Raw genomic sequence first — 11,292 nt, 5'->3', positions numbered from 1 at the left:
TCTATCTATCTATCTCTTTCTCTTTCTATATGTATATATATATATATATATATATATATATATATATATATATATAATTTTTTTTTCTTTTAAATATATATATATATATATATATATATATATATATATACATATATAGAGAGAGAGAGATGGAAATACTTTTTTAAACATGTTTTCACCTTTTTTTTTAACCTTCTTTTTTTCTTCTCTCCATGTTTTCCTTCTTTCCTCCTTTTTTCCTATGCTGCTGCTTCTTATTTTTCTTCTTTTTCAGACCCTATCATTGCACTATTGCTTATTCAATACCACCAGCAGATGGAGACACTATATTACAACATTAGTTGTGAGCAGCAGTTTGTACAAACAAATGCCTCATAGCTGATGTCCTATCCATTATTGCAATGGATGGTTGGCTGGCAACATTTGTTTTTATTATTCCAATACCACAGTACCAATGCATGGTCAATCAACAGCAATGACACCCCCATGTCAATTAACAAGATTCAGCACCCACTACCTGAAAGACAGCTACCTATCATCTCATGTCCAACCTGCACAGGTGTGCTGGTTGCTGAGCTTATTCAATTAAAGAGGACATTCAGCAGCAGCAGTCCTGTGCCTGGTCGCTGCAACAGGGGCCAGACACAAGCGGCACCACCTATTGTCTTTTGCCTGCAGTAGGGGCCCACTGGACTAGCCAGCAAGCAGCTGCAGCAGTAAATAAACAGGTAATCTTTCTTTCCAACACTAAACCCTGGTGGTGCACTTAATATATGCTACCAGATAGGGGACATATCAGATAGTAAACTGATATAAACAGACACCACATTTGATACCAGCCAAAAGGAAGAATGAGAAGTGATAACTGTGAAAGGGGAGGAACCAACGCTGTCCCCTTCACATGCACCATCACTACTTGTAAGGAAGGTAGGCTGGCTGGCACCCTCCAATACACACTCTGGCTGGGTGGCAGTCACCCACCAGTACACACAGCAGGCCCTAAACCCATATCATTATTGCTAAGCAGGAAGATGGGAGTCCATTTCACTCTGATGGACCATTTTTAAATGCAATCCATAACCTGGCTTTGGCAGGAACCCTTCTTACTCCTCCTACTTGCATTTGATACTGGGTTTAGGATCTGCATAGGAAACACACACACACACACACACACACACACACAAGCACACACTTACCTGTGTTGCCTGCTGACGCCTCCTTGGCTGTCCCCAAACGGTATAAAACCAACAGCCACGGGAAGCTGTAAGGATAGAGGACATACCTGCATCCTATTGGACTCACTTGTCTTGGTTAAATCCAGCTTATTTGAAAACTTATGGTGCTGCTGCTTCTGATCATGGCAGTGCTGCTTCTGACAAGGCTGTTCTTTGGTGGGCCTAGGTGACATCACAATCTCCATGGTTACATACACAACAAAGGTCAGATGTTGTTTACACCTGGCCATGCCAGTGATATTGAGTAGCATATCACAGTGCTAAGGGTCCTGGATGCAACAATCTTTCAATGGGGAATAGCCGCACTGAGTTTGTCAAGTGCACCCATGTTTGCAACTCCAACAATACACACATATGTATGTATGTATGTATGTTGTATGTATGTATGTATGTATGTATGTATGTGTATCTATCTATCTATCTATCTATCTCTTTCTCTCTCTCTATATGTATATATATATATATATATATATATATAATTTTTTTTCTTTTAAATATATATATATATATATATATATATATATATATACATATATAGAGAGAGAGAGAGATGGAAATACTTTTTTAAACATGTTTTCACCTTTTTTTTACCTTCTTTTTTTCTTCTCTCCATGTTTTCCTTCTTTCCTCCTTTTTTCCTATGCTGCTGCTTCTTATTTTACTCCTTTTTCAGACCCTATCATTGCACTATTGCTTATTCAATACCACCAGCAGATGGAGACACTATATTACAACATTAGTCGTGAGCAGCAGTTTGTACAAACAAATGCCTCATAGCTGATGTCCTATCCATTATTGCAATGGATGGCTGGCTGGCAACATTTGTTTTAATTATTCCAATACCACAGTACCAATGCATGGTCAATCAACAGCAATGACACCCCCATGTCAATTAACAAGATTCAGCACCCACTACCTGAAAGACAGCTACCTATCATGTCATGTCCAACCTGCACAGGTGTGCTGGTTGCTGAGCTTATTCAATTAAAGAGGACATTCAGCAGCAGCAGTCCTGTGCCTGGTCGCTGCAACAGGGGCCAGACACAAGCGGCACCACCTATTGTCTTTTGCCTGCAGTAGGGGCCCACTGGACTAGCCAGCAAGCAGCTGCAGCAAATAAACAGGTAATCTTTCTTTCCAACACTGAACCCTGGTGGTGCATTTAATATATGCTACCAGATAGGGGACATATCAGATATTAAACTGATATAAACAGACACCACAATTGATACCAGCCAAAAGGAAGAATGAGAAGTGATAACTGTGAAAGGGGAGGAACCAACGCTGTCCCCTTCACATGCACCATCACTACTTGTAGGAAGGGAGGCTGGCTGGCAGCCTCCCATACACACTCTGGCTGGGTGGCAGTCACCCACCAGTACACACAGCAGACCCTAAACCCATATCATTATTGCTAAGCAGGAAGATGGGAGTCCATTTCACTCTGATGGACCATTTTTAAATGCAATCCATAACCTGGCTTTGGCAGGAACCCTTCTTACTCCTCCTACTTGCATTTGATACTGGGTTTAGGATCTGCATAGGAAACACACACACACACACACACACACACACAAGCACACACTTACCTGTGTTGCCTGCTGACGCCTCCTTGGCTGTCCCCAAACGGTATAAAACCAACAGCCACGGGAAGCTGTAAGGATAGAGGACATACCTGCATCCTATTGGACTCACTTGTCTTGGATAAATTCAGCTTATTTGAAAACCTATGGATCTGCTGCTTCTGCTCATGGCAGTGCTGCTTCTGACAAGGCTGTTCTTTGGTGGGCCTAGGTGACATCACAATCTCCATGGTTACATACACAACAAAGGTCAGATGTTGTTTACACCTGGCCATGCCAGTGGTATTGAGTAGCATATCACAGTGCTAAGGGTCCTGGATGCAACAATCTTTCAATGGGGAATAGCCGCACTGAGTTTGTCAAGTGCACCCATGTTTGCAACTCCAACAATACACACATATGTATGTATGTATGTATGTATGTATGTATCTATCTATCTATCTATCTATCTCTTTCTCTCTTTCTATATGTATATATATATATATATATATATATATAGAGAGAGAGAGAGAGAGAGAGAGAGAGAGAGAGAGAGAGAGAGAGATGGAAATACTTTTTTAAACATGTTTTCACCTTTTTTTTTAACCTTCTTTTTTTCTTCTCTCCCGGTTTTCCTTCTTTCCTCCTTTTTTCCTATGCTGCTGCTTCTTATTTTTCTTCTTTTTCAGACCCTATCATTGCACTATTGCTTATTCAATACCACCAGCAGATGGAGACACTATATTACAACATTAGTTGTGAGCAGCAGTTTGTACAAACAAATGCCTCATAGCTGATGTCCTATCCATTATTGCAATGGATGGTTGGCTGGCAACATTTGTTTTTATTATTCCAATACCACAGTACCAATGCATGGTCAATCAACAGCAATGACACCCCCATGTCAATTAACAAGATTCAGCACCCACTACCTGAAAGACAGCTACCTATCATCTCATGTCCAACCTGCACAGGTGTGCTGGTTGCTGAGCTTATTCAATTAAAGAGGACATTCAGCAGCAGCAGTCCTGTGCCTGGTCGCTGCAACAGGGGCCAGACACAAGCGGCACCACCTATTGTCTTTTGCCTGCAGTAGGGGCCCACTGGACTAGCCAGCAAGCAGCTGCAGCAGTAAATAAACAGGTAATCTTTCTTTCCAACACTAAACCCTGGTGGTGCACTTAATATATGCTACCAGATAGGGGACATATCAGATAGTAAACTGATATAAACAGACACCACATTTGATACCAGCCAAAAGGAAGAATGAGAAGTGATAACTGTGAAAGGGGAGGAACCAACGCTGTCCCCTTCACATGCACCATCACTACTTGTAGGAAGGTAGGCTGGCTGGCACCCTCCCATACACACTCTGGCTGGGTGGCAGTCACCCACCAGTACACACAGCAGGCCCTAAACCCATATCATTATTGCTAAGCAGGAAGATGGGAGTCCATTTCACTCTGATGGACCATTTTTAAATGCAATCCATAACCTGGCTTTGGCAGGAACCCTTCTTACTCCTCCTACTTGCATTTGATACTGGGTTTAGGATCTGCATAGGAAACACACACACACACACACACACACACACACAAGCACACACTTACCTGTGTTGCCTGCTGACGCCTCCTTGGCTGTCCCCAAACGGTATAAAACCAACAGCCACGGGAAGCTGTAAGGATAGAGGACATACCTGCATCCTATTGGACTCACTTGTCTTGGTTAAATCCAGCTTATTTGAAAACTTATGGTGCTGCTGCTTCTGATCATGGCAGTGCTGCTTCTGACAAGGCTGTTCTTTGGTGGGCCTAGGTGACATCACAATCTCCATGGTTACATACACAACAAAGGTCAGATGTTGTTTACACCTGGCCATGCCAGTGGTATTGAGTAGCATATCACAGTGCTAAGGGTCCTGGATGCAACAATCTTTCAATGGGGAATAGCCGCACTGAGTTTGTCAAGTGCACCCATGTTTGCAACTCCAACAATACACACATATGTATGTATGTATGTATGTTGTATGTATGTATGTATGTATCTATCTATCTATCTATCTATCTATCTATCTATCTCTTTCTCTCTTTCTATATGTATATATATATATATATATATATATATATATAGAGAGAGAGAGAGAGAGAGAGAGAGAGATGGAAATACTTTTTTAAACATGTTTTCACCTTTTTTTTTAACCTTCTTTTTTTCTTCTCTCCCGGTTTTCCTTCTTTCCTCCTTTTTTCCTATGCTGCTGCTTCTTATTTTTCTTCTTTTTCAGACCCTATCATTGCACTATTGCTTATTCAATACCACCAGCAGATGGAGACACTATATTACAACATTAGTTGTGAGCAGCAGTTTGTACAAACAAATGCCTCATAGCTGATGTCCTATCCATTATTGCAATGGATGGTTGGCTGGCAACATTTGTTTTTATTATTCCAATACCACAGTACCAATGCATGGTCAATCAACAGCAATGACACCCCCATGTCAATTAACAAGATTCAGCACCCACTACCTGAAAGACAGCTACCTATCATGTCATGTCCAACCTGCTCAGGTGTGCTGGTTGCTGAGCTTATTCAATTAAAGAGGACATTCAGCAGCAGCAGTCCTGTGCCTGGTCGCTCCAACAGGGGCCAGACACAAGCGGCACCACCTATTGTCTTTTGCCTGCAGTAGGGGCCCACTGGACTAGCCAGCAAGCAGCTGCAGCAGTAAATAAACAGGTAATCTTTCTTTCCAACACTGAACCCTGGTGGTGCATTTAATATATGCTACCAGATAGGGGACATATCAGATATTAAACTGATATAAACAGACACCACATTTGATACCAGCCAAAAGGAAGAATGAGAAGTGATAACTGTGAAAGGGGAGGAACCAACGCTGTCCCCTTCACATGCACCATCACTACTTGTAGGAAGGTAGGCTGGCTGGCAGCCTCCCATACACACTCTGGCTGGGTGGCAGTCACCCACCAGTACACACAGCAGGCCCTAAACCCATATCGATATTGCTAAGCAGGAAGATGGGAGTCCATTTCACTCTGATGGACCATTTTTAAATGCAATCCATAACCTGGCTTTGGCAGGAACCCTTCTTACTCCTCCTACTTGCATTTGATACTGGGTTTAGGATCTGCATAGGAAACACACACACACACACACACACAAGCACACACTTACCTGTGTTGCCTGCTGACGCCTCCTTGGCTGTCCCCAAACGGTATAAAACCAACAGCCACGGGAAGCTGTAAGGATAGAGGACATACCTGCATCCTATTGGACTCACTTGTCTTGGTTAAATCCAGCTTATTTGAAAACTTATGGTGCTGCTGCTTCTGATCATGGCAGTGCTGCTTCTGACAAGGCTGTTCTTTGGTGGGCCTAGGTGACATCACAATCTCCATGGTTACATACACAACAAAGGTCAGATGTTGTTTACACCTGGCCATGCCAGTGGTATTGAGTAGCATATCACAGTGCTAAGGGTCCTGGATGCAACAATCTTTCAATGGGGAATAGCCGCACTGAGTTTGTCAAGTGCACCCATGTTTGCAACTCCAACAATACACACATATGTATGTATGTATGTATGTATGTATGTATGTGTATCTATATCTATGTGTATCTATCTGTATCTATCTATATCTATCTATCTCTTTCACTCTCTCTTTATGTATATATATATATATATATATATATATATATATATATATTTTTTTTTTTCTATATATATATATATATATATATATATATATATATATATATATATACATACATATATAGAGAGAAAGAGAGATGGAAATACTTTTTTAAACATGTTTTCACCTTTTTTTTTAACCTTCTTTTTTTCTTCTCTCCATGTTTTCCTCCTTTTTTCCTATGCTGCTGCTTCTTATTTTTCTTCTTTTTCAGACCCTATCATTGCACTATTGCTTATTCAATACCACCAGCAGATGGAGACACTATATTACAACATTAGTTGTGAGCAGCAGTTTGTACAAACAAATGCCTCATAGCTGATGTCCTATCCATTATTGCAATGGATGGTTGGCTGGCAACATTTGTTTTTATTATTCCAATACCACAGTACCAATGCATGGTCAATCAACAGCAATGACACCCCCATGTCAATTAACAAGATTCAGCACCCACTACCTGAAAGACAGCTACCTATCATGTCATGTCCAACCTGCACAGGTGTGCTGGTTGCTGAGCTTATTCAATTAAAGAGGACATTCAGCAGCAGCAGTCCTGTGCCTGGTCGCTCCAACAGGGGCCAGACACAAGCGGCACCACCTATTGTCTTTTGCCTGCAGTAGGGGCCCACTGGACTAGCCAGCAAGCAGCTGCAGCAGCAGCAAATAAACAGGTAATCTTTCTTTCCAACACTGTACCCTGGTGGTGCACTTAATATATGCTACCAGATAGGGGACATATCAGATATTAAACTGATATAAACAGACACCACATTTGATACCAGCCAAAAGGAAGAATGAGAAGTGATAACTGTGAAAGGGGAGGAACCAACGCTGTCCCCTTCACATGCACCATCACTACTTGTAGGAAGGTAGGCTGGCTGGCAGCCTCCCATACACACTCTGGAAGGGTGGCAGTCACCCACCAGTACACACAGCAGGCCCTAAACCCATATCATTATTGCTAAGCAGGAAGATGGGAGTCCATTTCACTCTGATGGACCATTTTTAAATGCAATCCATAACCTGGCTTTGGCAGGAACCCTTCTTACTCCTCCTACTTGCATTTGATACTGGGTTTAGGATCTGCATAGGAAACACACACACACACACACACACACACACACACAAGCACACTTACCTGTGTTGTCTGCTGACGCCTCCTTGGCTGTCCCCAAACGGTATAAAACCAACAGCCACGGGAAGCTGTAAGGATAGAGGACATACCTGCATCCTATTGGACTCACTTGTCTTGGTTAAATCCAGCTTATTTGAAAACTTATGGTGCTGCTGCTTCTGATCATGGCAGTGCTGCTTCTGACAAGGCTGTTCTTTGGTGGGCCTAGGTGACATCACAATCTCCATGGTTACATACACAACAAAGGTCAGATGTTGTTTACACCTGGCCATGCCAGTGGTATTGAGTAGCATATCACAGTGCTAAGGGTCCTGGATGCAACAATCTTTCAATGGGGAATAGCCGCACTGAGTTTGTCAAGTGCACCCATGTTTGCAACTCCAACAATACACACATATATATGTATGTATGTATGTATGTATGTATGTATGTATGTGTATCTATCTATCTATCTATCTATCTATCTATCTATCTATCTCTTTCTCTGTCTCTATATGTATATATATATATATATAATTTTTTTTTCTTTTAAATATATATATATATATATATATATATATATATATATATACATATATAGAGAGAGAGAGAGATGGAAATACTTTTTTAAACATGTTTTCACCTTTTTTTTACCTTCTTTTTTTCTTCTCTCCATGTTTTCCTTCTTTCCTCCTTTTTTCCTATGCTGCTGCTTCTTATTTTTCTTCTTTTTCAGACCCTATCATTGCACTATTGCTTATTCAATACCACCAGCAGATGGAGACACTATATTACAACATTAGTTGTGAGCAGCAGTTTGTACAAACAAATGCCTCATAGCTGATGTCCTATCCATTATTGCAATGGATGGATGGCTGGCTGGCAACATTTGTTTTAATTATTCCAATACCACAGTACCAATGCATGGTCAATTAACAAGATTCAGCACCCACTACCTGAAAGACAGCTACCTATCATGTCATGTCCAACCTGCACAGGTGTGCTGGTTGCTGAGCTTATTCAATTAAAGAGGAAATTCAGCAGCAGCAGTCCTGTGCCTGGTCGCTCCAACAGGGGCCAGACACAAGCAGCACCACCTATTGTCTTTTGCCTGCAGTAGGGGCCCACTGGACTAGCCAGCAAGCAGCTGCAGCAAATAAACAGGTAATCTTTCTTTCCAACACTGAACCCTGGTGGTGCACTTAATATATGCTACCAGATAGGGGACATATCAGATATTAAACTGATATAAACAGACACCACATTTGATACCAGCCAAAAGGAAGAATGAGAAGTGATAACTGTGAAAGGGGAGGAACCAACGCTGTCCCCTTCACATGCACCATCACTACTTGTAGGAAGGGAGGCTGGCTGGCAGCCTCCCATACACACTCTGGCTGGGTGGCAGTCACCCACCAGTACACACAGCAGACCCTAAACCCATATCATTATTGCTAAGCAGGAAGATGGGAGTCCATTTCACTCTGATGGACCATTTTTAAATGCAATCCATAACCTGGCTTTGGCAGGAACCCTTCTTACTCCTCCTACTTGCATTTGATACTGGGTTTAGGATCTGCATAGGAAACACACACACACACACACACACAAGCACACACTTACCTGTGTTGCCTGCTGACGCCTCCTTGGCTGTCCCCAAACGGTATAAAACCAACAGCCACGGGAAGCTGTAAGGATAGAGGACATACCTGCATCCTATTGGACTCACTTGTCTTGGTTAAATCCAGCTTATTTGAAAACCTATGGATCTGCTGCTTCTGCTCATGGCAGTGCTGCTTCTGACAAGGCTGTTCTTTGGTGGGCCTAGGTGACATCACAATCTCCATGGTTACATACACAACAAAGGTCAGATGTTGTTTACACCTGGCCATGCCAGTGGTATTGAGTAGCATATCACAGTGCTAAGGGTCCTGGATGCAACAATCTTTCAATGGGGAATAGCCGCACTGAGTTTGTCAAGTGCACCCATGTTTGCAACTCCAACAATACACACATATGTATGTATGTATGTATGTTGTATGTATGTATGTATGTATGTGTATCTATCTATCTATCTATCTATCTATCTATCTCTTTCTCTCTCTCTATATGTATGTATATATCTATATATATATATATATATATATATATATATATAATTTTTTTTTCTTTTAAATATATATATATATATATATATATATATATATATATATATACATATATAGAGAGAGAGAGAGATGGAAATACTTTTTTAAACATGTTTTCACCTTTTTTTTACCTTCTTTTTTTCTTCTCTCCATGTTTTCCTTCTTTCCTCCTTTTTTCCTATGCTGCTGCTTCTTATTTTACTCCTTTTTCAGACCCTATCATTGCACTATTGCTTATTCAATACCACCAGCAGATGGAGACACTATATTACAACATTAGTCGTGAGCAGCAGTTTGTACAAACAAATGCCTCATAGCTGATGTCCTATCCATTATTGCAATGGATGGCTGGCTGGCAACATTTGTTTTAATTATTCCAATACCACAGTACCAATGCATGGTCAATCAACAGCAATGACACCCCCATGTCAATTAACAAGATTCAGCACCCACTACCTGAAAGACAGCTACCTATCATGTCATGTCCAACCTGCACAGGTGTGCTGGTTGCTGAGCTTATTCAATTAAAGAGGACATTCAGCAGCAGCAGTCCTGTGCCTGGTCGCTCCAACAGGGGCCAGACACAAGCGGCACCACCTATTGTCTTTTGCCTGCAGTAGGGGCCCACTGGACTAGCCAGCAAGCAGCTGCAGCAAATAAACAGGTAATCTTTCTTTCCAACACTGAACCCTGGTGGTGCATTTAATATATGCTACCAGATAGGGGACATATCAGATATTAAACTGATATAAACAGACACCACATTTGATACCAGCCAAAAGGAAGAATGAGAAGTGATAACTGTGAAAGGGGAGGAACCAACGCTGTCCCCTTCACATGCACCATCACTACTTGTAGGAAGGTAGGCTGGCTGGCAGCCTCCCATACACACTCTGGCTGGGTGGCAGTCACCCACCAGTACACACAGCATGCCCTAAACCCATATCATTATTGCTAAGCAGGAAGATGGGAGTCCATTTCACTCTGATGGACCATTTTTAAATGCAATCCATAACCTGGCTTTGGCAGGAACCCTTCTTACTCCTCCTACTTGCATTTGATACTGGGTTTAGGATCTGCATAGGAAACACACACACACACACACACACACACACAAGCACACACTTACCTGTGTTGCCTGCTGACGCCTCCTTGGCTGTCCCCAAACGGTATAAAACCAACAGCCACGGGAAGCTGTAAGGATAGAGGACATACCTGCATCCTATTGGACTCACTTGTCTTGGTTAAATCCAGCTTATTTGAAAACTTATGGTGCTGCTGCTTCTGATCATGGCAGTGCTGCTTCTGACAAGGCTGTTCTTTGGTGGGCCTAGGTGACATCACAATCTCCATGGTTACATACACAACAAAGGTCAGATGTTGTTTACACCTGGCCATGCCAGTGGTATTGAGTAGCATATCACAGTGCTAAGGGTCCTGGATGCAACAATCTTTCAATGGGGAATAGCCGCACTGAGTTTGTCAAGTGCACCCATGTTTGCAACTCCAACAATACACACAT

General features: G+C 41.9%; 3 pseudogenes; all 3 read right to left on the bottom strand.

Moving 5' to 3' along the window:
* Positions 1 to 2,386: 2,386 nt before the first annotated feature.
* Positions 2,387 to 2,489, bottom strand: LOC130340380 (U2 spliceosomal RNA; annotated as a pseudogene).
* Positions 2,490 to 5,559: 3,070 nt separating this feature from the next.
* LOC130340381 (U2 spliceosomal RNA) lies at positions 5,560 to 5,662 on the bottom strand (annotated as a pseudogene).
* Positions 5,663 to 10,461: 4,799 nt separating this feature from the next.
* Positions 10,462 to 10,564, bottom strand: LOC130340382 (U2 spliceosomal RNA; annotated as a pseudogene).
* Positions 10,565 to 11,292: the final 728 nt, after the last annotated feature.

Source organism: Hyla sarda, unplaced genomic scaffold (genome assembly GCF_029499605.1).
Source record: "Hyla sarda isolate aHylSar1 unplaced genomic scaffold, aHylSar1.hap1 scaffold_589, whole genome shotgun sequence".
NCBI lineage: Eukaryota > Metazoa > Chordata > Amphibia > Anura > Hylidae > Hyla > Hyla sarda.
Note: the sequence above shows the minus strand (reverse complement) of the source record. Positions and strands in the feature narration are given on the sequence as shown.